The sequence below is a fragment of the Strigops habroptila genome, chromosome 8, assembly GCF_004027225.2.
Source record: "Strigops habroptila isolate Jane chromosome 8, bStrHab1.2.pri, whole genome shotgun sequence".
In the NCBI taxonomy this organism is placed as follows: Eukaryota; Metazoa; Chordata; class Aves; order Psittaciformes; family Psittacidae; genus Strigops; species Strigops habroptila.
The window spans coordinates 58,489,865-58,516,871 of record NC_044284.2 but is presented as its reverse complement, the minus strand read 5'-3'; the positions used below and the strand labels follow the sequence as shown (position 1 = coordinate 58,516,871).

Here is a 27,007-nt window from a genome sequence, read left to right as displayed (position 1 = left end):
GAGCTGAGTTTCTTTCCATTTGAGAAAATAGAGGATGAATACCAAAAAATGATTAATTCCTCTGCTGAATGGCTGAGGAGCTAACAGTGTGGCCACAATGGTAAGAGAGGGGCTACCATAGCTACTGATAATGCAGCAGGTATTATTTTCAGTCAGTGCCTAATTGCCTTAGAGGAACTTATTAAACTGAAATCACTATTGTGTGAGGAACTATTCCCGTAGAGTATCTCCAGAGTGATCAAGATGATCCTGCTGTGGGCTACAATATAGATCAGTAAATGTGAAGAGTGGTTTTGTGAGGAAGCTGTCATTTTCAGAGCTCACTTGGCAAGGGATAGGTCTGCACATTGTTCTGTATTGTAGTAAGCTGTTAATAGCAGAAATGATGGCTGATTCTCTTTTCAAATATTTGAATAATCTTGATCACACTTGAATCAAGTAAAGTGTAACAAACATCTTTCACTTCTAGATTTCTTTGGAAGCACCACCTAAAGCTCCTTCTCAAATATCTCTCAGAATTTCTCTGTAACATTATTTGGTAGCTTTGTATAATCAGCACAGCTTGAAATACGTGAATTAGTTTAATGAAAATAAGACCTGTTTTCCATCCCAGAGAATGTCCTGTTCTCATTAATACTAATGGATGTTACACGCGTGCACTGACAATAACCTTACAGGGTTTATGGCCTAGTGATTTACCACTGACGCAGAGTGATACCAGCTTTACAGCATGCACGCTCTTAGCGTCTCACGTGAGAAAAACATAGGCTTGCAGCTGGAAAAAACAAGTGGATTAAATAAAAGAAAACTTTCTTTTCCTTGGGCAATAGAACACTAAAATTTTGCATCACCAGAGCAGATTTTAAGGGAAGCTCTGGAGAACCACCTCTCAGCAAATGGTCCTCATTTGGGTCTGCTCTGGAAGGAAATGAGCTCCATTCTTAGCTTGTATGCCTAACTGGGGTTAGGTGGTGCTTATTAACTTGTCCATGAGGTGAAACTGGGAAGTTTTTGTTAGTACCTTTTTCCTAAGGAGCCAGAAAACTTGACTGTGAATTATCAGTGAATTCACTGTCGATAATTATCCTGCAAATTATCTATTTCCAGGTAAACATTTTTGCTCTGTGGGATACTTATTACAGTGGTTTATTACCCACTGCAGTTCTTATTGTAAATCGGGTAGTATAACAAATTACTTAAAATCCAGGTGTGCGGGTATCAGTAGTGGATAATTTAATGTTATTTTGAGGCAATTCTTTAAACAATTTATGCAGCGCTCTTGGTTGTAACATTGAATTCGCCCCTATCTCAACTAATGTGTACTGGAACACTTAAATAGCTGATGATCATTGTCCTATTAGCTTAAATCTAAACACGAACTAGGAAGATGATACTACTTCCCCTTCAGTTGTTTTCAGAGGCAACTGTTCAATATACTGGAAAAACAGTTGAGAGAACTACTTTTTGGGGTTCCTATCCTGAGCTCCTCCAGCTTGTTACTGTTAGTGAAAATAACATCTTTGGCCTACAGTTTTTAATGTATAACTCTTAAAGGTTTATCACTTAATCTGTGATGCTGTAGTACATCAGCAGAGAGGAGAATATAGGAATGATGAGTTTAAGTAAGCTTTACAGGTAAAGACAAAAGAAGTCTATGCCAATCATCCCACCAAGTTTCTTGCTCCTTTGCTTCTTGTCCATGTTTGTCGCTAGAGAGGATGAACTATGACCATATATATGTTCTCATGTGAGAATTTGTGTTGCAGTTATGACCTAAAAAAAATGACATTAAACCAGAGCAGATTGCTTATGGCAACTCCTGCATAATGAAGGAACACACTGAAGAACTGCAGCTCATATTGCTCTTCAGGTCTGTTCTATTTTCATAGTTTTGTTTAAAAAAAGTAGAAAAATGTATAGTATAACTACAAGTTCATTTGCATTCATATTACAAGCTGTCAGCCAGAACAGTCTTTTATACTTAAAAAATATTGTTAGCAAGCAAGCGTGACTTGCATCCATAAATTTTGGAAATGGGAATGAAGTTTACACTTACTTGAAGTTCCTTTTCTCTTAGTCAGAACTAGTACCACAGGACCCCAGTGAGGCAAAACGCAACTTCATTTTTGAGTGTAATCAGCAAGGGTGTAGAGCAGTTCATTTACTGGTTTTCCAGCAAAAAAATATATGCCTATTGGGAACTGAGGATCACCAACATTTTATCGGACTTAATACTTCTAGACAAGCATAGCCACATTTTATCTAGAGGATGCTGTGTGTTATTTCCTAATGGAAAGGTGACTTCTGTTACTTTAACTTTTTTCTGAAGTTCTTTGTCTTCCTGAGAGGGTGGAATTCTCACCAATAGCAAATATTTTTGCAATTAAGTTTACTACTAGGACTTGATTTTTTTAATCCACATTAGAATAAGTGGGTTCAATTGATAATCCCACCTTTCATTTCTGTAGTACTAGGACTGAAGATAACAGTCTATAGTAAAACAGTCTATAGTAAAAGTCTATAGGTCTATAGTAACAGTCTATAGGTCTATAGTAAAAGTCTCTATTCCAGCAACTACTTCTATAAATGCAGTATGACTTTTGAAGTGCACTTTTGTTACACCATAAAGGTTATTAGATGACTTTATCTTTTATGCTTAATACATAATATGCTATGGAAAGAATAATTGAGGAAGATGAAACTGAAAATATTTGAGAACATTATCGGATCTCTGCATGTGCTCTTGTTTGCTCACCTTTCCCTCTACTCCTGGATGGGTGCCTCCTGCCTTGTTAAGCATGTTGCCACTTTGGTTCAGATCTCCTGCCTGTCAGTTGGAGGTAAAATAACCTCTCTTTCTACCTTGTGTGAACATCTTGGTGATCATTTCTTCACTGTCATCCCGAAGAGCGCACATCAGCAGTTAGATATTTGCATGCCCAGCATAACATCTCACTTGTCATTTATGATCAGATTGGATACTCTGTACTGGTCTGAGCCCTTTTCCGTGTCAGCTGAAGGAGATGCTGCCACTCAGACCCAGGAGGCGAGTCAGATCTGTCTGGAGGCTGCAAAAAGCTTTTCTTTAGTCATTTACCTCAGTTAGCTAGAGAGGAGCTGCTTTTATGCCTTGATTGGAGATAATACTAGTGAAATAGCAATAACCTCGCCAGTGTACTTCTCTTCTGTATGTAAATCCTTTCAGGAAGTGCATGACAGCCTCTGTTTTCTATGGGTCTCCGTTTGTAAAGAAGCTGTTATCACAGAATAAGTTTAATGGGTCGTGAATTTTGTGTTGAAAGGAGAGTCTCTCCATGACTTCTGATCTGCTTGCAGTAGACCTATTGGCTCGGCAGCAAGTGCATTAGGCTAAATACGCTTCCTCCATTGACTCTGGAGGTAACAGCCCTAAATGCCTCATTAAATTTTCATGGGTGACTGAGAGAAGCCATGAGAAAAACACCGCGCCGGCAGCGGTGTGACGGCGGGGGGCCTCGAACCGGGGCCGTGTGGGGAAGGGCCGGGCAGGGGTGAGGGGAGGCCCGCGTTGGCGGCACCATGGCCGGGTTTCACGGGTGGGCAGGGGCCGGCGGCCGCCCTCCCTCACTGACTGACCGCCCGCCCTTCGCCCCTCGCTTCAGGGAAGCCCCTTCCCCCGGCACCGCCACACTGCCGCTGCCTCGGCCGCTGAGGGGGCCCGGGCGGCGCTGAGACGGGGGGGCCGCTCCCTCACACCGGGGCTGCCCCGGAGGCGGGTGACCGGCCGGAGGCGAGCGGGAGCGACGTGTGTCCCCCTCCGCCCCGCCCGGAGCAGGGAGAGCCCAGCCAGCCCCCCCCTCCTCATCCCCTTCTCCCTGCCCAGCCGCATCAACGGCGCCGAGACCCCCAGCCCTGGGAGAGGAGGAGGACGAAGAGGAGGAGGAGACCGACCCCTCATCAGCAGCTTTCCTCCGCCACACACCTCCCTTTTTCCCCTCCCTCTGGCCTCAGCGCCGCACTGGCGGGGGCCGGAGAGGGCAGGCGACGCGGGAAGGCGGCTCTCCCAGCATGGACGAGCCATGTGTATCCTAAGGAATAACAGCAGCTGCTGCGCCCACGATGGGGAGCAGAGGAATGCGAGGAGAGGGCTCGCTGGGGCAGGTGAGGGCGCCGGCTCCCTTCTCCCTTCGGCAGCCGGGGTGTTTGAGGGGTATTGCGGGGCGGGCAGCTGCACCCTGGGGTGCTCCCTCCAGTGAGGGGGAGCCCCTCTCCCGCAGCAGTCATGGGAAGGCAGCTGTTCTCCGAAGGAAGTTTTGTGTTGCCCGTCCTCCCGCCTACCTCCGGTTCTCTCCCACCCGGAGGGGGGAAACGGGCTGAATTCAGCGAGTCGCGGGAACTTGCCGGTGTGGAGGGCAGCGGGGTGCGCGGCTTTCCGCGGGGCATAGGCGGCTTCTCGCAGTCCCCCTCAGCCCGGACGCTCCATCCCCTGGAGTAAAAAGATTAGAGAGGGACTCCCAGCCGCGATGGGGCCGCGGGATTCCCATCGCCGGGACCCCCCGGCCGTGAGAGCCGAGCAGTGCCGGGGGTTCGGGTGCTGCTCCGCGGGCTGGGCGTGCAGATGCTCCGCGCCGCGTTCAGAGGCTCCAGCCGCTGCCCGCCCGCCGGCTGGGAGCGCCGCTTGCACCTTGGGCTGCGGCCGCTTCCCGCAGCGCGGTGCGAGGGAAAGGCGGCCCCGCCGCCGGGCAGGGAGGGAGCCCGGCCCCCGGGGCAGGGAGGGGGCCCGCCGGCGGCTCGGCTGCGCCGTCGCTGCCTTCCCCGGGAAGGTGCAGCAGGGGCGGGGGACGCCGCGCAGAGGAGCGGAGGGGAAATGGCGCCTGGAGCGGAGGGGCCGCGGGCCGAGGGGGAGGTCTGGGGGCCGAGCGTGACCTCCCGAGCCAGGAGCTCCTCGGTGCTCGGCCCCAGCCCCTCCGCGGGAGCCCCCAGAGCTTCTCGTTCCCAGCAGCGTGCGGTGGAGGGAGTGAGTGTAAAGCGAAGAGTTGCGTTATGGAGTGCTGTGGATTCGTATAGGTCGCCTTTAGTTTTGATAAAACCCCACAAACAAACAAAAACCAATGTTGAGCTGAATGGTTTAGGTGCTTTTTGTGTTTGTGCACGGCCGCCGAGTCACTAGGAACGGCTTAACAGACACCCTTGCATTAGTTAAAGTTGAAAATGCATCGCTCCTCGGCTGCCATCCGTGGGAAGATGCGCACGGGACTGCTGCCAGCCTGGAAAAGGGCAGCTTGGCAGATCCCACCGGGATGGAAACTCTCTGGAGCCAAGGCCACTGCTGCCTTTTGGGTTTTGCAGGATGTTTCACACCATGGCAGCTCATATTCCTGACCGGCACATTTGAAATGCCTCTGTGAATGGTAAAGTAGTGAGGTGGGAACTTGGTCCACTATTCATCTGAACAGTAAATAACAAAGCTTGTTTCTGGTTTGGACAGTTGTGGAGCTTGCAGATGAATGGAAAGTTTTTAATTTCTCTATGAACTTCTGTTTTATTGTTAATTCTTAGGTCTTTCTCCATAGTACTTTTAAAAGCAAAGTCCTTGGAACTCTTCACCATTTGTCTAAATTCTGAATGCATGTCTGAAGCATTTAATCATGTTTATTGTTTTCAACCACTCAAACGGAATAAAAATTACTTATCGTTGATGGAGCTTATCTCGCAAGCTGTTTCACAGTATGTTTCCATTGCAAGACACAGCGCCGTGTTAAGCTACTGATGACTGTATTGTTTATTGTTCTTTCATTCTCCACCCTCACCCCCCCATAACGCCAGAATCAATCTGTTCCTTACTACTGTACTCGGAAATAATGGAAGAGCAAGTTTTCACCAGTTAGTTTGATATTTCCCCTCATATCTGAGATTTATATCTTTTATATTTGCTCTTAAGCTATTTTTCATTGAGTGTGCTGAAGGCAGCTGATATATTAAAAAAGGAATTAAGGCACAGAGCTAAAAGGCACTTTTCAAACTCTTGAAATGAAACTCTAGGTGGAATTAGTGCTGGATTCATGGCCATTGTTTATTTCTTTAGCCACATACATAACACCTTCCTGAAACGTAAAATTCATTGTTCCTTTGTTATTACCACTTTGTTTCACTACATGTTTAAGATGCACTGTTCACATTGGTCTGGAAGTTCAGATTTATTGTTTGGAGTGTTTTGATACAGATGCTGATCTTGGACTGTACCTCATAGATGATTGTGCTGTACTTCTAACAGTGTCTCAGCACAGTGATGGAGGACACCATCATGTTTTCTTGTAGGATTACCTCTGGGACTTTAGTGACTGCACACATCAGTGGTTTCATCTTAGGAGGATTGAAATTGATTTTCTTTTTTTTTGGGTTGTTTTTCTTTTTTTTTTTTTAGCTCAGCTAGTGAAAGACCCTGTGTATGTCCTTTGACCTGTGCTCTCACATGATGAAGTGACACCAATAGTGGAGGGTGTAGACTTGGAAGTAGCTGCTACTGGGGCTTCAAAAGTAGAGGTACCCGAATGAACACACTGTCCTGGTGGTCAGCCCGCTTGGGTCTTTGGGCAAGGCACAGTTTGTTAAATATACGTTAATATACATTGGAAGATCCCTGCATAGATGTGTCAAAATAATTTTGATCCATGAACTTTATGATTCTTGTTTTAGTACTTATGAGAGATCCTTGCTCAAGCAAACCGCAGGAAGATGGACCTTTCCCTCTCATCCATAACAGGCCCATTTTCTTTTAAATATTTTAAATTTTAAATTTTGAGAGCGAGTTGTGTTGAATTTAACAACAACCAAGCTACCCAGTTAAATATTGGCTAGGTGGGAGAACCTCTATTTTTGCAGTTGTGTTTACATTTAAAATTGATAGCAAATACTAGTAAAGAGGACTGAGATTTTCTAGACTTTATAGTTCAAATTAACTTTCCCAGTCAATATTTAGTCAATGTCTTGATGGTTAAAGTTAACTGTCCAAGTCAATGTTTAGTCAAGGTAATGACTTGGGTTTTATAAACACTACCCAAGCATTCTTGCAAAATTCATCAGAGTTGCTGGATCACAATATGTTTGCTCAGCCAATTACTTAGGAATAAAAGTATGTTATTACTTGGGGTCTCATATGTCCAGTATTATTTCAGTAGTGCTTGCCTTCAGCCCTTCTTTGACTTCATCCTTACAGTACTAGTTCTATCTTTAAAGCATTTATCTACCTGGTGGATTTGTGAGATAAAATAAGTCATGTGCTATCCTATTTTTATGGGTAGGAAGATGAGGTGCAGAGATGTAAGGTGCTGGCTCCCAAAAGAAAGTGTAAAGTCTTGCAACACGTAGTGCAGCAGCATTTACATAGGTAGTCCCAAGGAAGTCTTTGAGGAGTCTGTGCTGGTCACCCAGCTCCTCCTATAGTGTGCAGGAGGAGGAGGGCACTTCTGATAAAGCAATCATTAGATGAAATATGAAAACAGTTTTGGTGTCTGGGACAAAAAAATGATGAAATGGAATTATTTTGATATGGGTACTTACAGTGCAAGATCGAAGCATATTGTGGTCTGGGAAAGAGTTGGAAGTCTTTATTGCAATTCTTCCTTTTTTGGGTTCAGACCAGGATCTTCAGTCTTCTTGGTTGTCACTTAAGTCTCTTAGACACTAAAATCACAGTCTGGACTTCAATCGTGCCAGTGTTTTTTTCTTACTTTCTTTTTTTCTTTTTAATTATAATTGTACCACTTGCAAATGCATTCCTTGCCATTACACGGGTATTAGAGTAGATATTCATTAGGATTTTACTAATCTGAACCTCAAGTGCTATTCTGCAGATTTGCCAGCCTTTGTAAGGGGGTGCTTGACTTCATCTGCTACACTGTTTTATTAGGAGTATTTTGATACAGTAGAATGAAAAGCACATATTCTCACCAAGTAATTAATCAGACTTAAATATTTTCATTTTCGTACTTTGACATGTCACACAGAGAGCCTGCAATCTGTATTTTGCCCTTAACACTGGTTTTTGCCCAGTCTAGCTATAGTAAAATTACATTTCATGATTGTGGTTTAAGAATTTAATCCATGAATCAGTCTTCCATTTCTATTTAAAGGCAGCAAAATTGTCACAACTTAGAAGAAGTGAGTCAACCCAACCTGAGCTACAGGAAAGCTACTATGTTACTGTATGCAACCTCATCTGGGTGTCTAATCTTACACAGCCCTCAAACCCCTTTTCAAGTGTTACAGTTACAAGCAGTGTTCACTGTTTTTAACTGTGCAGTGTGAAACTTCCCATTCTTTTTGTTGCTAAAACAATTGAAAGCTTCTTTCAAACATTGTAAGAACTTGTTTGAAAAGGTTGTAGTGAAAAGCCCTTCACTGTGTCTTTATTTTCAGCGTTCTAGTCACACACACAAATAGTCTATCAGAACCTGCTAGCATGAGCCTTGCTGGTTATGGTGGGTCTGTGCAACCTATTTTCAGTGGTGGGTCTTTTTCAACATGTGCATCACATTGAAGAACAAGATCAGAGAGACCTGTCAGCTTTTGTTTCTTAATCAGTATATTACTTCTTGAGGAGTGAGAGTGAAGCTCGTACCCTTAGATAACCAGTTGTCCATCTGTGGACAGCCGTAGGCTGTCATGTTCCCAGCTGTGGGAGAAGCAGCTATATAAGACCTCAGCTGTGTGTCCTAACCAAATCCATCCACAGTCGAGCAACAGGACAGCTGAAGGGCTAACTTGTCACATCTTGCTCTGACTCAGTCCTCCTCTTAGATACGTGAAGTCGCTGACACAGTCTTACGGCCCTTGGAGGTGTGATGTTTTACTTTAGCTGCTTATAGAATCAGAACAGATGATAACTGTGGGTAAGCTTTTAAAAATACAATGTTCCTGAGCAGGAGAGGCCTACCAAAGAGCAGGCTCAAGCCAGTTTCTAGCCTGTAATCTTTTGCACTTTCTATGGTTAGTGCTCCTCCTGTCATTCCATTACTGTCTGTTTAATGAGAATGAATAAATTGTTATTTTTCTTAAAAATACAGACAACAAAAAAATTGGGCAGTGTAATAGCTAAGTACACAAACCACTTTTTTCTGTATTGAATTTTCTGTATCTCTGTGTATATGTTACATATATACAAAGATTTATTAGCTGCTGCTCTTACCATATAAAGATTTCTCAGGTCTACAGGTATTGTGAAGCAGTTACACTGAGAGATTTCCCCCCCTGCCCAAATAGTGATTACTCTTGTGTGTAAAAGAACATCAGTTTCTTGAGAGTCTTTGCAATTCCCCAAGCCTGAAGGCAAATGAATAGAAATTTAGTGGACCACCTAGTTCTTGACACAGAATTCTCCGAAGAGGAGTCTGACCTAATTTATATTGTATTGAATCAAATAATCCTATCATGCATGTGTGCTTGCCATTTTGTTTCCTTTTAGCAGGCATATTGCTGTCTCGCAAAAACTTCAGATTTAGATGTCCCTATGGTTTTAGGAGGTGCTTTTCCTCAGTGAGTCGTTACTGGAAAATTACATTTAGAGGACATTTGTGAAAAGGCAGACAATCAAGACACAATGCTAAAGCTGATAGAATTATTCATACCTGAATGTGAGTGTATCATTGTTTAGTACTGAGGTAATCAAGAGTGCTCTAGTACAAAGTCCTGCCATTATTACTAAAGATAGAGCTGGAATCTCTCCAAAACGTTTTCTGTAGCAAAAAGCAGTATAAATATCTTCATCATCAGCGTGATAAGAATATTGGTAGGTGTGCCTTGCTGTGGATGATTGCTGCATTTCATCTTCACAGGGTTGCTGATGATAAGTGGTACTGAATGTATTTGTTGGGGCCAGCATGCTTTGAAGCTAATTGGGAGTTGATTATTATCCAGGCCTCTTAAAGCAATTCCTGGTATGCAAATCCCGTTTTTTGGTGCTATTCTCTACGTATCAGGACCCATCAGTCTATCTGTGTTAGTTCCCAAGATACACTCTGAAGCTTACAGGTTGGTTGGTGTTTTGGAAAAGAACTTTTTAAACCTGCAGTTTTATTCTTGGAAAGCTTAGGAAAGGTGTGGGGCTGTAGAAATTCAAGATCATAGCAATTGCAACCTGAAAATAGTTCTTTGCTTTTAGAGTAAATAGGTATCCTAGCTGCAGGACTCTTACACTTACTCAGTGTCATTCAGGGAGGTTTTGCTTAATCTCTTTTGACAAGACTTGGTTTTTTACTTAAAAGTGTATCTTTTTTAAAATGTGGTGTTTAAAACCTTTTGGCTTGCCAGTTAGAGATTGTTTTCCCCTCCACTTTCATTTTAGGAGAGCTGAGCATAAACACCTCTTTAGAACTGGTAAGTGATCAGCGAGTTAATAGGTTTGACAGTCTCTGGGTACCGGATGACTCTTCTTGGTTTAGGTCTGTGCAAATAAGAAAGGTCTTACTTCTTTTCCAGCTGTGGAACAAATTGTATGAGGTTACGCTTTCCTTGGACTGTGTGTGGTCAGGACTGTGGAGAGATGGAACAGAATAGTGCACTTTATAGTGTTCTTAGTCCATGTAAATGATGTTTGAAACCAAAAGAGGTTCTTTAACGGATGCTTTCCTAATTCCCACAGTGTCACATTGCTACAGATTTTCTCTTCTGGCTGTCTATAAGATTCACAACCTACTTAACTAGGAAGAAAATCCACAGCCTGATGATGACAAATTATGAAAAGTTAAGATAATTTTTTAATAGAATGAAAAAATATGCATACTAAACAATAATGCGTATTAAGAACATAGGTTAATATAACTGCTGTTGGTTAAAAGTTGACTCACTAATGCACAGCATAAAGTAGCTTCTTAAACATATGGCTGCCTTAGTTGTACATACCAAAAGTAATTTCATCAATCAATTGAAATATTTAAATGAGATTATTGACATTTGTAGCTTCACATTTAGAATTTGGAACTGCAAAGACTTTAAGTATGCCCATTTGAAAATGAAGAACTTTAATTACTTGGTAATCCAATTAATGCCATGCACATTTCTTATTTTTTCTTTTACATAACTGTTTTCTAACCTACTGACAGATTGGTTACTTAAAGAATAGTAGGCATCATATTGGTTGTTTCTCAACCATAAGGATTATAAACTTCTTTTTAATGCTTGAAGTAACTGAGGGGGAAAATGTGGGTGATCTCTATATACGTCATAGAAAAAAAGTTACATTGCTGTTCTAGTTACTTGAGATGCAGCTTTTAATAGACTGTGCTAAAATGGCAAAGAAAGAGAGCACTTAAACTTCATTTGATTTATTCAGGTGCCTCAAATAGTTCCTGAGACCAAGCCAGAATGAAGAGATCCAAGCCGGCAGGATTCAGTGCTCATGCAGGAGCAGACAGTGTGTTAGTAATTTGACAGCATTTCCAGGACCTGTCAGTCTTTGCCTGGAGACTGGCCATAACAGTTCAATTGGCATGTGCTTTTTGCCAGATTAACATGTAGTAGGTCACTTGAGTTCTCCCCTTATCAGGTTCATACCTTTCCTTTAATTCTCTCTCACAGTAATCTGTCAGGATTGATGGGAGGAAAGAAAAACTTTCTCTCTATTTAGGATGGTGGGTATTTTTAACAGGTAATCAGCATGAAGAATTTCAGTTTCATCCTCTTTTTGATTTCCTTGTACAACCTTTACCAATCAAAAAAGTTTTAACATATCATATTCTACTTGTGGCTGTGGTGGTGTAAGAGATTCTGCTTCCTTGAGCTTTGCTAGCTCTTTGAGTAAATGGTAATGGGCTGTTAGTGCACTGATAACTTGGACTTCAGTGTATTGCTGCAACAGAGAATTCAAGGCTGGAATTTCCAGCTACCTACGTGATTAAGCCAAGCATAAAGGTAATTAGGAAAAAAGCAAAATACTTTTAAACTTTAATGAAGTCCAGCTGATAATCAGGAAATTGCACTGCTATTTAGTTCATCAACAGTGAGTGTGGTGAATATTTTATTAATATTTCAATTTTCTTTTTCATTCCTTTATGTAACAAAATACCCAGTTAGTTTTATTGTTACTGCCTTTTATGTAATTTTTCTTAAAGCTCTGAGGCATATTAGCAAATTCAAACCTTTTAAGGGCAAGATTAGATGATCCTTTAGATGTTCCATGTCTTAACTGTAGCAGCTCTGCCACTAATGTCAAGGGTCTTCCCAGTAGGTGGATTTTTTTTCCCCCTCCTTTTTTAACATAATAAAGGTTCTCCCATGGTAGGATTTTCTTCCCTAAATGTGCATACATTTTTAAATTTGGCCAATGTACCAGAGAAACATCATCTGAAAATGTTAATGCCCCTGTTCATTGTTTTACTACACCTGGTAGTTGATTGCGACAAAGACCCTCTTCCCCCCCCTTCTTAATTACACTATAATTAATACAAAACAAATCAACAGGAAGTGCTGCTTCACACAGCATGTTGGCAGTTTGCTCAAGTTTAAAACCAGTAAAAAAGCGCTAGTGACTTTAATAAAGGTTATTTTATGGTGGGGGTTTTTTTGTGCTGAAGTAATTAAATCTCAGATTATGGCTTCAGGACAGTTTTCTTACCCACCATCCCCGTGTGATAGTTTTCATATATTCAGACCCATTTTTCTTCCTTCTGTAAACAGGAGAAATAAAATCTTTGAGATCTCCTAAAGAGGGTAACAAATTGAATTGACCACTTACTGTTCCTGGCACTCAAATTTCATGATCCTTAGCTCCCTAGTGCTAGAGCGAGCTATTCAAAAGCGCTGTGTGAGAGTTACAGCTGATGAAATTTGGTAAAGTTCTTTCAAATTGGAAGAACTACACTGATTTACATCAAATGAGGGCTTGTCCGCTGTTGCTATGTTACGTTTGTAGCAAATGCTAATTGATTTTGGTGCATACAGATCCTCAGAGAAAAGTGAGAATTGTTATCGAGTGAATCCCACTGTGCCAAGCTTCAGTTTCTGGATTTCAGTGCAGGATGATCCTGGAGAGGACATGAAATCCTTTTTATGCTGTGAAACAACACTGGAAAAAATAGCTCTGCCACAGCTGCAAAACAGGTCTGAGACTTAAGCACTCGCGGTTTGGGGCTTGACAAAGAACAGCAAGTGGTTTTCATAACGGAGCTCTCTGTTTGCAGCTTCATTTTTTTTTATGGCAGGACAGTTGATCCAGCAGGTTACTCGCATGTGTTTGTCCCTTTTGAATGTAGTCTTTCTCATGTTTCCTTCTTGTATAATTTATTCTGTTGGGCTCTTGGATAAGGTGAAGCGATTGCAGACAGAGGACTCCCTATGGGATGGTTCTGTCACTCACCGTTCTTTGTAGAAGCAGCCTAGTTCATTAGCTTATACAAGATGCCCAGTCCTGACAGCTGAAATTTAGGTGAGAAGAATCCTGTTCTCAGTCACTGAACTCTAGTTGCTTTGCTTTTTCCAGACAGCAGAAATCCAAGGGAGCGGATCATGTGTATCAAATGTCAAAATATTGCTCAAGCCTGTGTAGGGAACTAACTCTGTTCTTTATTGCAAAGAGCATCTTTAGTTCAAAGAACAGATTGCAAATGACCCGGAAACATTGTGGATGGCTGATTCTACTAATCAGTATTTTTAGATGGAACTTTTTGGTGGAGACGGGAAGAAGTGTACAGTGCAGAGAAGGAAAATAGTACAGGTAGATGTCATTCATTTTGTGGATCCAGTAACACAAGAATAAATCATCTTGATGAATACGGTGTTGATTCTCTTCTTTGTCTCTGGAAGTGTGTACATCATTTGCACATAGACAATAAGTAAAGCAGCTATAATATTGTCCTGGTGTTGGCTGGGCTAGACTTAATTTTTTTTCCTAATAGCTGGTGCAGTGCTGTGGTTTGGCTTTAGTCTGAGAACAATGCTGATAGCACACTGATGTTTGAGTTGTTGCTAAGTAGTGCTTACCCTGAGTCAGGGCCTTTTCAGTCTTCCATGCTCTGCCACTGGGGAGAGGCATAGGAGCAGAAACAGGACACCTGACCCCAACTAGCCAAAGGGATATTCCATCCCATAGAACATCATGCCCAGTATATAAACTGGGGGGAGTTGGCCAGGAGCAGCAGATTGCTGCTTGGGGACAGGCTGGGCATCTGGCTATGGGTGGTGAACAAGTACATTGGACATCACTTGTCTGTCTCGGGTTTTATTCCTCTCTCTCTCTTTCCTATTATTATTGTTGTTATTGATGGGGGGGCGGAAAGAGGAGTGAGTGAGTGAGTGATTGAGTGGCTGTGTGATATTTAGTTGCTGGCTGGGGTTAAACCATGACAAATATCAATTTTAATGTCTGTAATTGGACAATAATGGATTACTACATTGGGAAGTAATGGACTATTGAGTTTTGTTTTGGTTTTTTTTCCTCATTGTGGTACACTATGTTGTATTATCTTTGGCTGCTTCATAGTGATTTTTTAAATTTACTTATTAAAGAGAAGTACTCTTGTGTTGAATAATACTGAATGTATTTAATTTTCGTGTGTGGTCATATATTGTCATGAGAGAGACTAACTCTGGACTTTTCCAAGACTTGTTTAAGGTTTGATAGGAGAAACAGGCATGAAGAAACCACCAGGAATTGTACTGGTTTCGAAGAAATTAGGGTATGTATGGTTTCTTCTCCAAACATGAGTCTGGAGATCAGTGTAGGGTTACTGTTATGTATACAAACAAACTGAAACTAGGATTTCTGAGGATTCCTTCCCATTTCAGACATGTACGTTGCGGGTGTAAGGTAAAAAGAGCAACTTAAGTTATAATCAACTAGAATAGAAGTAGTTGATAAGAGCTCTTAAGTTTTCACATTAATAAAATGGGAAGAAGTTCAGCCTAGAGTTACAGAAGATTGTCACAAAGGTTTTGGTCACTACTGGCATGCTTCTGTTGGACTGCATCCTTAACATTGTAGTATCGCTGTATGAGATAAGATGCAGACGTGATGACATAGTGTATATTAATCTTGTTAAGTCCTTATGGGAGTCCAAATTGTTCCAGCAATTGCTTCCTGTAAGAAGTTGGCTACACTGGATGCATTAGGGAGAGCACAGTGCTAAATAGAATGAATTGTGTATTCAGATGTACTTTAGCTTGTCCTTGCAAAAAGTGGAGAAAATCTTGTCTGCCTGTATAGGGGATGATGTCTGGAGGAACAGTTCCAATGCATGACAGTTAATAATAGCACTTTCAAGAGAAGCTTTTAGCAGAAGACAAGCAGATAGGTTACAGAGCAGTATGAAGAACAATGTATTTTTGGTGTCGTTTCCAGTATATTGAGATCAAATAGCTAATTAATAGGAGAGCAATTTAAAAGGATGATGCAAGTGGAAGAATAAAGTTCTTCTAAGTATTAATCTGTTACATATATTCTTTATTGTTGTAAGAGAAGCTTGAGAACTAGACATCGGAGACTGAAATACCTTGCAACTCATAGTAGAATTCACACAGTGCTTTTTTAAAAAACAGATTTCCTTTAGATTAAAAATTCTAGTGTAATGTTTTGATGAGGTGCTTGTAATAGCTTGTAATGATTCTTAATGCATCTCCGTGTAGTGATATGACAGGGAAACTTCTAAATCACAGTGCAGCATCTCAGTATGTCAGCACTGCTCCGGAAAGAGCTTGGAGCTAAAGGAGTTATGGTCGCTCATTCTGAGGAGCAAATACTGTGTAAATCACTACTACAGCAGGGAGAGGGTCTAACTTACCTATGGAGCAATGAACTCAGCACAGGAAAACTGAGTGCTTTTGAGTGTAGGAGCCCAGTTGTGGTGTGCTGCTGTTTTGCCTGAATGAGTCAAGGGTGTTTGTTCTCTTCTCTTCTCTTCTCTTCTCTTCTCTTCTCTTCTCTTCTCTTCTCTTCTCTTCTCTTCTCTTCTCTTCTCTTCTCTTCTCTTCTCTTCTCTTCTCTTCTCTTCTCTTCTCTTCTCTTCTCTTCTCTTCTCTTCTCTTCTCTCTCTTCTCTTAAGATTATTTTAAAGCTTCTGAAAAAGATCTTCATGTATGTTATAGATGTAATATATATATTATATAAGATACATAAAAGCTTTTCTATAAAAATAGGAATCACTAACAGAATCTATTTTATGGTTTCATAACAATATACCATACTTACGAAGAGAAACTCTTAACTTTCGGCATCTAGAAATGAGTCTTATTGACCCTTCCACCTCCAATCTCGCGTGCCAAAGGTTACCATTTTAAACTTAAAGCAGCCTGCTACATTTGGCTGTTATAGCCTTAGAAGCTGTGTTACAGTGTACCAAATAATATTTCAAAAATGCAGTGTAAAAAACAGCTTAGGAAGGGGTCACTTTACAGAAAAGAAACAGTTGCTACTGTAGGTATAATGTGTTATTACCTAAGGCCTCCCTGTCTAGTCACTGAATAATTGTATATTTAGCTAGTAACTTGTGAAACAGTGTAATAGTCTGTTAATACGCTGTAGTGGGATACCTTTAGTTTTGATGTTTTCAAAGGTTTTATCTGCTGGCCAGTTCTTCAGGAGCATGTGTGTGTGTGTTTATGAATGTGTTATGTATTCTTGTTTTGAACAGCCCAGTCTTTTTGTAGTTTGTAGGCTTACATATTTCTAGCATTCAAATACCTGACATAAGTCGGAATCCCCTCCTGGGCTAATTCTGATTGATCGCCGATGCTTTTAAGACGCTAACACATTTCTGTCACATATTAAGAATTCTTCTGCAGGTTGTATCTTGCTTATTTCAAAGAAGTGGATTTTACATGCTCACAAAGATTTTTAAGACAGTCCCTTGTAAACCTTTGCAATGATTGTAGGTAAGGCTATGCGTTGTAATGGAGACTTCAGCCTTCTTCATATTTTGTGAAAGCTTTTCCATGTGTTTCTTCTTTTTGTTTTGTTCTTGCATGATTTTCTGGCACCTGTTGATGCTTGAAAGATTGTTGTCATATTTCAATACAAAGGTTTGGGTAGAAAACAGCTTTTCTGATGTTAACTCATGTTAGCAGTTAACTTTTCTGGTGTTAGAGATGCTCTTCCTGCCAGTAGGTAATCTTCATACATTACTGCTAATTCAGTTGCATGTAGGAATATGTTATGCTTAACATAAAAAATGTCACTTGCCCTTGGTTTTATGCAATAGTAAACCAGACGTTCTCATGCTCTAGTTTAATGCTTTATGCTGTTGTTGTGTAGCTGTAAATCTTACAGACAGGGATTCTCTACCCGGGGGATTCAGTTTTCCCTTGTACCCCAGCGAGCAGTAAAGAAGCTTTTGCTGTGCACAGAAACCTGTAGGCCTGTAAGCTCTGCATTTCCTTCTGACTTCAGTGCTTTCATGAGTCTTAGATGTAGGTAGAAATTGTAACACTACTTTCTGAAATGGCCATCATAGCTCTCTAATAGACATTTAGATTTTTTTTTTTTCTCTTGTGGCAGAGTTCAAATGTTACATATTAGCAATAATGCTTAAATTGATGAAGTGTAAAACTAGTGAAATGGGTTACAGGGAAAGGAAATGAAAATGTTATGAACCATATGCCCTAATTTATGTCACCTTGGAAAATTTGTCTAATGAAATTAAGTATTTGAAATAATTCAGCTTACAATATTCAACAGGAGGCACAGCAGTAATGGTTGGATGACCTTGCTTTTAACGCAGTAAGTAAAATACAACTCCTGTTTCAATCTGGGGAGAAAATAGAATCACACTGTGTTGAGATCCATAGGCATCATCAAGATCAGATTTTTTTTGTCCTTCCTGTGGACAGGGTTACAGCACTGGGTTTAATGGAATAGCTGTGGCAGCAGCTTCTCTATGTTCTTTGTGACCCTGAATAGGGGCAAATGAGATGCATTTTCTTCATGTTAGTACTTAATCCCAGTTTCCTGGAGTTAGCTCTCCTTTCATCCTGGCTCCTTATCTGGATGCAGCACCTCTCTTATAGATATCCATCCACTCTAATCTTCACGCTTGCAGAAGCTGTGTTTACCTCTTGGCTGCCAGACTAAACTTCCCAAGTCCTCCATTATTAAATAGCAGTTCCAAATTCTTCTTTTCTGGTTCTGGTGATACAGGACTTCACATCAAAATCTATTCTTCTGTTCTCTGGACTGATATTTGTACCTTCTGCATTCAAATTCAGCAGCTTGCTGGGTGCCTTAATGGAAAGAGAAACCTCTTGCTGTCAGTTCCACTGTTTTGTGTAATTTCAGTTCAGAGCAGTAATTATAGGGAGAAGCCCATTTTCCAGGGATGTTTATAGGAATATGCATGCATGCTTTAGTTCCTTCTGGAGGCTGCAGGAGGCATGAATAGTGTACAGGAAAGTATACTCCTTTAGTATAAAGGAGTCATCCCTGGACAAGTGTAAAATCTGATATTTTTTATTTTAAGTAGTTTTGCTTTTGGTGTTGGGATTTGTGATTTTTGTTTTGGTTTGGTTTATTTGTTTTAGGGGTTTTTTGTTGGTTCTCTTGGGGTTTGTTGTTTTTTTTTTTTTTAAGATGAGTAAGAAAAACAGATTGATAATATGAAGCCCAAATCTTACTCCCAGGTTTAAAACCCAGAAAGCTTTTCAAATGTAAGTTCATAATGATTATTTAACATGGTCACAACACAAGATTTTCCTACAGTCTAGATCTTGGAAGTGATTCAACTCGTTCCTCTTCCCTCATGTCCTGAAAATCACCCTGAAGCAGACATAGAAGTGTAAAATTGTAGCCTGAAGAGATAAAAATCTGGCAAAGTTGTGAGCAATTGAGACTCTTAGAGTGGAAAGCACCAGGCAACCTTAATCATAGATTCCTGCTCTAGCTTGGAGTAGAGAAAATTTAAATAGGTAACTTACTTTAAGGGATTATTTAGCAAAGTTACTGTTCATAGCAGCATCATAAATAAATTGCTCGTACTTTTCAGTGAAATACATGACCTTGAGATCAAAGGTTTAAGAGGTAATTGGAAGAGTGTATTGTGTACACTCTGTGTCTGATCATCTGACTGAAACAACCATGGGAAAACCTTCTGCCTTCTCTCAGCACATGTGACACTGAATACTTTGAGAGCATCTGTTACAGCTGATGACTCCTGTGAGGTAGAGTGCAGAGGTCCTTGATATCAAGAGTCCTGTTGACTCCTGTTGACTGCAGAGAACAGAACTTAAATTGCGCTGGTGCTTGGGCCTTGGTGAGAAAAGGATTTGAAATGTGAGAAAATGAAACCAGCTTGATGAACTCTTACACTTGGGAAGTGATTGAGAGGTTCTGCAGAAGGAGGAATGCAGTACGTGTAGACACAGTACTGGGGCAGATTCAGATGCCTTGCTTTTTTTATTTGTTTCACTGTTCTAATGCTACCAAACTACCTTGTGGTGATTCAGCTGTGACTTATTTCACAGCAATTGGTATGTCATTAGCAAGAATGTAGCAAATGTATCTTCTGCCACATAATACCAGTATTGGCTGTTGACTTCAGTTTTCAGGAGCGTATAAAGTATCTCCAACTCTCTCTTTTGTATTCTGGGAAATCGTAGTGGGTTTAATGGCTATACAATTCTGAAACATTTTGCTTAGATAAATGGGTTTAGGATGGGGTGTTGGAGTTTCAGGGGGAGGAAGATATATGAATAAGATATACTTCTTTTGGAGAGGAATAATGTTATTCAAGAGAATTCAAGACATGCAAATGCTAAGCCAGTAAGTGGAAATGTCATCCTTCAAAAACATATTAAATGCAAGGACTATGATAAAAGTGTTGTTCACTTTAAGGTATCTGAGTTACAAAGACAGCTTGTAGTTCACGGAATTATATCCGCGTCTTTTAATATCTCGGGTTGTTCTTTATCTCCTACAGAGCATTGCAGAATTTGTTTCCCTGGAGGTGCCTGAAGTAAGGCTGGAAAAATCCTACCTGATCTTTAATAATCCCTCACATGCATGGTAATACTCCAGAATTGTACTATTATTGTATAGTTTACACTTAAACCGTTTCATCTCTTTGCTCCCACCTTTGAAAAAATCCTTTAGAGTTATTGGGAGCCAGTGGTTGCATACTTGAAATACCTTCGCCTTGTTTCCAGTTTAGACTCACCTGCTTAGGCTGATTTATTGTGTTGTTGGTTTCTTTCAGAGAGTTAAGACTGAAAAATACATTTCTTGCGTTATAGTTAATAGAGTCAGGAAGTAATTTGCAGATCAGGAAACAATGGATCTCATATAATAAAAGCACTGCCTAGCTAACTCGTAAGGAAGATAACTTGTATTGTTAAGCTTGCACATTTTACTCTTCTTTGTAGGCCATATATTGCTCTCCTGTGCTTTCCACCATTAAACAGTAATGTTACTGCATTAGTGTAAAAGCACTGTTACTTTGGCTTTCAAAAACACACAGAGAATCAAATAATGTGTTTTACTGAATTATGAAGAACTGTGTTATTTGTTTATAACTGCTCACTTAGTTATTGCTCTCAGTGCTCCATGTTACAATTTAATCACTGCTCTGCATCTCTTGTGTTCATGCAGGCTGGTGTGAGGCAGCGCAGGGACAAAGCAGAATGACTGGCAGTTAAGTGTTTCAATCAGTCAAGATACTGATTTATTTCTTTGAGGAGGAGTGTAAAGGAAATGAGAATGGCTGTTTTTTGTAACTGATGCACTGAATAGTCATCAGTTAAACTGTGGAGGTCATACATATGAGTTGAAATCTTGAGAAAGGGGAAAAAAAACCCACTAGACTGTGTCTTGTCATCCACACGGCACAGTGTCTTTGTGAAGCTTGGGATGTTTGGCGTGTCCTGAAAAGGCAGCCCAAAGGATGAGTCTGGAATCCTTTCGCTTGCAGGGTTTTCATTGCAAAAGATGCCATATGAAGAATTACAATGTAGGGTGTTAGAAATTCTTTGTTGTCTGTGAAGTTTTTAACTGTATTCAGGATGTTGATATTGCAGAATGTTTAAACAGGAATGCCACTTGGCGAACAAATGAATTAGAATAGGGCAGGTGATATGAATATATGTGAAAATGGATCCTTTCTGGAGTACAAATTGTAACTCAAGTAGAGCAAAAATAGGACTAAAAACATTGATGGAATATTATATCTCTGCTTTAAAAATATAGGTATGCCTGAGATCAGAAAAGATACATTGAAGTTTTCATTGCCTATTTTGACGCAATAGAAATCATGTAATTTTACATTTGTCCCCCCTCAAGCTGAACTTTGTCCATAATAATATTCTTTTTTTTCTTACCTTGAAGTGCTGTTTTGTAATCTAAAAGTAAAAATTCCTTTTTAGATTGTCAAAACAATAAATATTCTATAGCAGATCTGGCAGCTTTTATAAGATATAGAAAAGGTATTTGTAAGATGTAGAAAATTCAGCCAAAGTTCTTTTGCTAATGGTGTATCATCACTTCTTTTACCCAATTTTATCTTCTATCTGAACTCATATGGATATAAAATCCAGAGGAAGCAAGCAGATAATTTTGAATGAAATTAGGTCTTTTAAGACTTTAAACCTCCAGAGCCCACTGAAAATCTGTGCTCAACAATCGTTGCTTTTACAGCGAGAAAGATACCTATCAAGAAATTGCTTTAATGGAGTATTCCCTGGAAAGCCCGCTATAACCTATCCTACATTTCATGTTCTGTTTCTGACCTAAATCCTGAGGTTTTCAAGCAGTTTCATAAAATGTATGCCCTGAAATTTGACGAAAATATGGCTCCATACAAAAAAACCAGAACTACTTGAAGAGAAGCTTTCAGTGCTGACAATAGAGAAACATTTCACTGTCTCATGGGAAACTGCATGGCTGAAGCTGCAACTACAGAGATAGAAAAGATGACTTGTCTCTTGGTCAGAGGAGAAATTTCCATGCTTGCTGCTAGATGCACTCTGGGGAAGTGAACATATCTGTGGTATGAAATGATAAAACCAGCCCTTACTATTGCAGAGGCTAGATGGCAAAGGAGAAGCCCCACTTTTTAACGACACTGATTTCTCTTTTATGTGTGTTACATGTGCTACATCCAGATGAATTGGTGTTTCTTTTGACGACACCCATAAGACACAGATTTTGAGAGCTATTTTGTCTCTTTCATGGGGAATGTGCAAGATATGGTGATAGATGTATGATCATGATAGTTTTGGAAGATGGAGAAAGTGTGCTGTAGGCACAGAACAGCTACTTCAGCATTTCTTTTCCTTCCTGCCTCTTTTCTGAGCTAACAGTCCATTCCGTCTGAATACAGATCTGTTCTTAATGTGTTGGACTGCATTATTTAGCCCACTACTGAAAGCCAAATCGTTACCCCTGGAGATAAAATTGCTAAGTTGATTTAACAGAGCTTTTGTTAATCTAGCATTTCACGTGCATCTTCTCTTGGATCTGTCCATTGTAGGTTCTTCGTATTTATTAAGTATGATTTTGACAAAAACCCACAAATGTACACTAATAGCAGCTATTTAGCTAGCTCCTTAATGCCTGGGAGGAAGCTGCTGAGACAACTTTTGTAAGAATCAGTTAAAACTTGCTACTAGGTCCTGTAGTGCTTGTGTTTGCACCACACTGATCCTTTAGAAGTGAAACAGTGAAGAAGCAGATGTCTATTATGCTCCTTGGCTGTGAGTAGTTGCTGAGAAATACAGAAAAGAATACCTGAGTGTTCTATTCCTAATCTCTTTAGTGGCTGCAGTTCTTATTCCTGCATGTTTTGAATACCATTTGCTAGAACTACCAGTTGAATACACAACTGGCTAAAAAGATCTGCAGTGGTTACAAATACTGTGAGGTCTGCTTGCTGAGAGAGAGATCAAATAGTCCCCTGGAAGAATATGGATAAGGATTACGTAAAAGAGAGAATTTGCACGTCTGGAATGTGGTTTTCCTACAGTATCTATTTCTGTTTTCTGTGAAATGACTTGCAATACTTAGGTTATTTCACATTTTGTTATAATCTCTTGGATGGAGATCAGATTTGAGATTTACAGTCTGAAAACAGGTTGAAATGATTCTTGACGATGTCTGGAATATTTGCAAGGTTTTAGCGCTGATATGGTGCAGATGAGTGCATAATACAAATAATAGCATTTATTATCTATATTGCCATCCCATTCTCCAGAGCTGTGGAGGTGGATTGGGGCCCTCCTTCCCTTTGGTTTCCCCCAATGGTATTAGGCACTGTATAAAACAGGAAAAAAAACACAAATTACATTTCACAATGCTTGGTAGTAGAGACAGTAGCAATTTTCTGAAATACCAGAATGATGGGGCTCTGTTTATCAGCTTGTCAGTGGTGTCAGTACTTTGATATCAGCATCTTCTATCCCTTCCTTTCTCTTTCATTAAATCACACCATAAAAAGATGTATTCAAGGTGATATTTTAACAACAGAGAATTGGCTTTGGAGCACTGCGTGGCACTGCTTTAGCAGGACAGCCTGGAACCACCCCCCATGAAGATGCTTGTTTGGCAGGAAAGTGTGGTGATGTAGCTAGAGAGGGTCACAAATAGGATGAGTTATTAGTGGTTTAAAAATATTACATGTGATAAAAATGGTAATCCTGATATTCATTCTCCCACATCAAGGAGAGACATGATGAAAGAGGCCACTAAAATGGTTTTTGCAGTGGCGTTTTGGGTAGATTCTGAATGGAGCAAGACTGAGATTTACAGACAAGAAGCTATAGTGATTGACTTGCGAGACAATAACTCACAGGCAGGCTATGTAGCTTTTAAACTAACTTGTGGAACAAGATGTTCGTAATATTGTTCTGAACCTGTTCACTCAGTACTGTCTTGCAAAGGAAGTTTTCGTAACTGCTATAACCTCTTAGCTTTCCTACCTGCTTCAAGCATGACACACAGTAGACATTGCCAGGTTGAATTTTGCATAATGCCTAATCTGCTGCATGTAAGCTCTGGCTGCTGAGCAAAGTAACCATCCCACCTCACTTGGGTAAGACTTACCACAGGCAGTAAGTCTTTCTGTAGCAGGTTTTTGAAGGATCAGGCTTCTGTTTGTGGGATTTGTTTGTGTTTTTCTTAATGGAAAAAGAACAAGTTCTGTATTACCTGTAAGGTGTTGAGTGTTTAAGGCTTTTTGCTTGGTAACAGTTTTCTAGTTTGTATTTGTTTTCTCATAAACACCTATTCTTCCCTAAATTATTCTGTCTCCTCAGAGCAATGTTCAGCTCAACAGAGAACAGATTTGCACCATTAGCAGTATATTTTCTCAAAGCTGTGATTTGCAATAAGGAAAATATGATTGTTGTGATGTAAACCCAAAAGGTGTTCTTGCACATATTGCCACGTTTGGCCATGATTTATGTATTTCTTTGCTGTTAGTTTCAAAGGATTTCTTTCTAGTCAGGAGTTAAATGGACCCGTTCAGTGTTTATATTTATGCAAACGATCGTTGTGTCATTAGGGTTGCAACATGAAAATAAAAGTGGCAGATATTTCACATACCTTTGAGTATTAAAGTGATTACAATTACCTACATGAAAAGAGTCGCTTTATTAATTAATTAACTTGGAGGAAAAAATGCTAGTGACCCTCTGAAGGAATATCAATAACTGAAACATTAATTATGCAAATAAGAACTGTCTTTACTGTTCATTATTCATCGTTTAACATGAAAATTGCCTTTTGAAATAATGCTTCATTCATATATTTTAATAAATGTCTAATCTGCCTGGGCCATCACTTGGATCTAGATTTTGAGACAAAGACTCTGCAATGACATTGACACAGACAGACCCCCCTTGTTCCCTGTGGCACTTGGTTCAAGTCTCCATACCCAGTTCCTAATTGCTGGGCAGGTAATTTTGGAAGTATTGCTTTCTGAGGCAGCAGTCCCCTTTGTGAATGAGTTCTTGTGAAATCTGTGTTCGGAGAGATAGAGTTACTATATTACATAGGTGGTGAGGAAGGGGAGGAAAGAAGCAGCAAAATATTTGAAGAGCTTTTGTGGCTTTCTCGTGGTTTCAAAGGGAGGCTGTAGCAGAGTGACAGAACCAGCCCAGCTCTAAGTCCTGTTTGAGGCTGTTGAGTTGTGGGATTGACTTTTTCTTTGGAGAGTCAGTAGAGGTAGTACCAAGGCAAACAAATAGTGTAAGGAAAACTAAGTTGGATGGTGTGTTTGATTACTCTGAGCTTATGCACTCAATCATCTTGCTGGTTCCTTTTACATTTTGAAAACATGACTCTATGCAGCCTGTCAAGTGCTGCAGGTGATTTCATAAGGGTTATGAGAATACTTCCCTTGTGAAGAGTTCTGCCTTTTTATTTTCTGAAGTGTCAGAGTGTGTTATCAAATTCTGATGAAGGATTCCTGGTGGGTTTTATTCCTTTTCATATCCCTAAAGACAACAGTCGAAGGTTTACAGGGCTGCTACTTGCTCAGGTGTCTATAAGTATACCTGCAAGAGGAGATACAGTGTTTTCTTTTCCAGAAAGAAAGGCTGTGTTGCAAATAATCTTGTTTCAGCTTTGAGTATGCAGACAAAAAATAGTAGCTACGCAATGCCAGAAAATCTTTCACTCTCTACTCTGAAGAGTACCTGCTTATAAGTGTAAGATTTCCTTTTTTAATGCCCTAGAACTTGCTATGCCAATAGCGGAAAGGGCTGATGAAGAAATATGTTCCCCCCCCCCCTTCCCTTGTAGTGTGATGAATTGTGGAAGTCCTGGTTGAAAATTCTAATCACAGCCTTGCAGTCCTTCAGATCACAACCCTTGACAGTTGATTCACTCCTTTTCATGCCTGCTGCCTCTGACTGCTTCTGGTGCCTCTTATGCATGAGTCTATCATTAGCACACAAAGCATGATGGATTGGTTGAGGTACCTCTATCCTTAGAACCTGGGAAATGCTTCTTTTTCAGAATCAAAGAACCTGTGTGTGACATCGTCATGAATGAGAGAAGGAAGTAATACAGAATTGGATGTGCCTGTTTGCTGCCACTGTTTAGAGAGAAAATGATGCATTATGGGAAATGTAAGTATATGGTCTGTTTGTTTGGGGTTTTCACTCCTGGTGAGTGAATGATGCAGAAAATCCTGGATCTTAAATAATACATAAGCCGAATCTGAGTTGTAGTACTTTTTGGAAATCAGAACTGCAAACACTTACAAAATGCTACTTGAAGACCAGCCTGTTTATAAAATCTTTTAACTTTCAGTGTGATCTGGTGACCAAAATGATTAGGAATAATTGGGTTTGGTACTGACTGTGGATTGTCTCCTATAGACCCTTTCGACAGGAAACTTTTGCAAATGTTTGCATCTTGCAAATGCTTTTATTCATCTGTGTGACTTGGCATTTAATGTTTCAGTGAACAAGACAGTTAAGTTTTGGCTCCAGTGAAAGATTGATAGGAGCAATTTTCGAATGTGGTATCAAAACAAAGTGAAAATATGTCATGTTCAAATACAGAGCTCTGATGCGTCATGTGGTCTTGTAATAAATGAAATAGCACTACAAACCTGACAGATTTGCAAGAAAATGTTTTTAAATTTATGATGATTAATTTTCAAGATAAACGGCAATAAAAAAAAGGGTTAGTAGATGCTTAAAGGAGGTGAGGGGAAGCAGCTTTCTGAAATGAAAACAAGCAGGTAATGATAAGGCTGCCTTCACTTTTATATCATGCTCTCTAAAATTTGTGCAGTGAGTAAATTGATATTCTGGCTGCTGCACCTGGCAATAACAGCTACTCATGCAAGTGTAACATCTCATGGAAGTTCCACTTGGATTCATACTGTTGCTTTGTACAGGTTGTCTCAGGAATAGGAGTAACACAAAGAAGAGCTGAATATTTGCTACCAGGACTGGTGATTCTCTCTGAGCCATCAAAATAAAACAACACTGCATAGTGAGAAAACAGAAATAGCTCTGTAGTTCCTTGAAAGAAAACCAAACTTTTCTGAAACTCGATATGTTCATTTATCTTTAGCATTTGCCTCTTGAAGATTGACTTTATTTTGCA

The 27,007-nt window shown here is 40.2% G+C and overlaps 1 protein-coding gene across 3 annotated transcripts in view; it reads left to right on the top strand.

The window, feature by feature from the left end:
• The window catches only part of DAB1 (DAB adaptor protein 1), a 471,110-nt gene that overhangs the window by 300,346 nt on the left and 143,757 nt on the right, over positions 1–27,007 (top strand). For 2 of the 3 annotated variants that reach the window (XM_030494712.1, XM_030494713.1), the window contains exon 3: positions 25,904–26,016. The exons of the other annotated variant lie outside the window; for it this stretch is intronic. The gene's annotated coding sequence lies outside the window, so the exon portion shown is untranslated. The remainder of the gene's footprint in view (positions 1–25,903; positions 26,017–27,007) is intronic. 3 annotated transcript variants of the gene reach the window in all.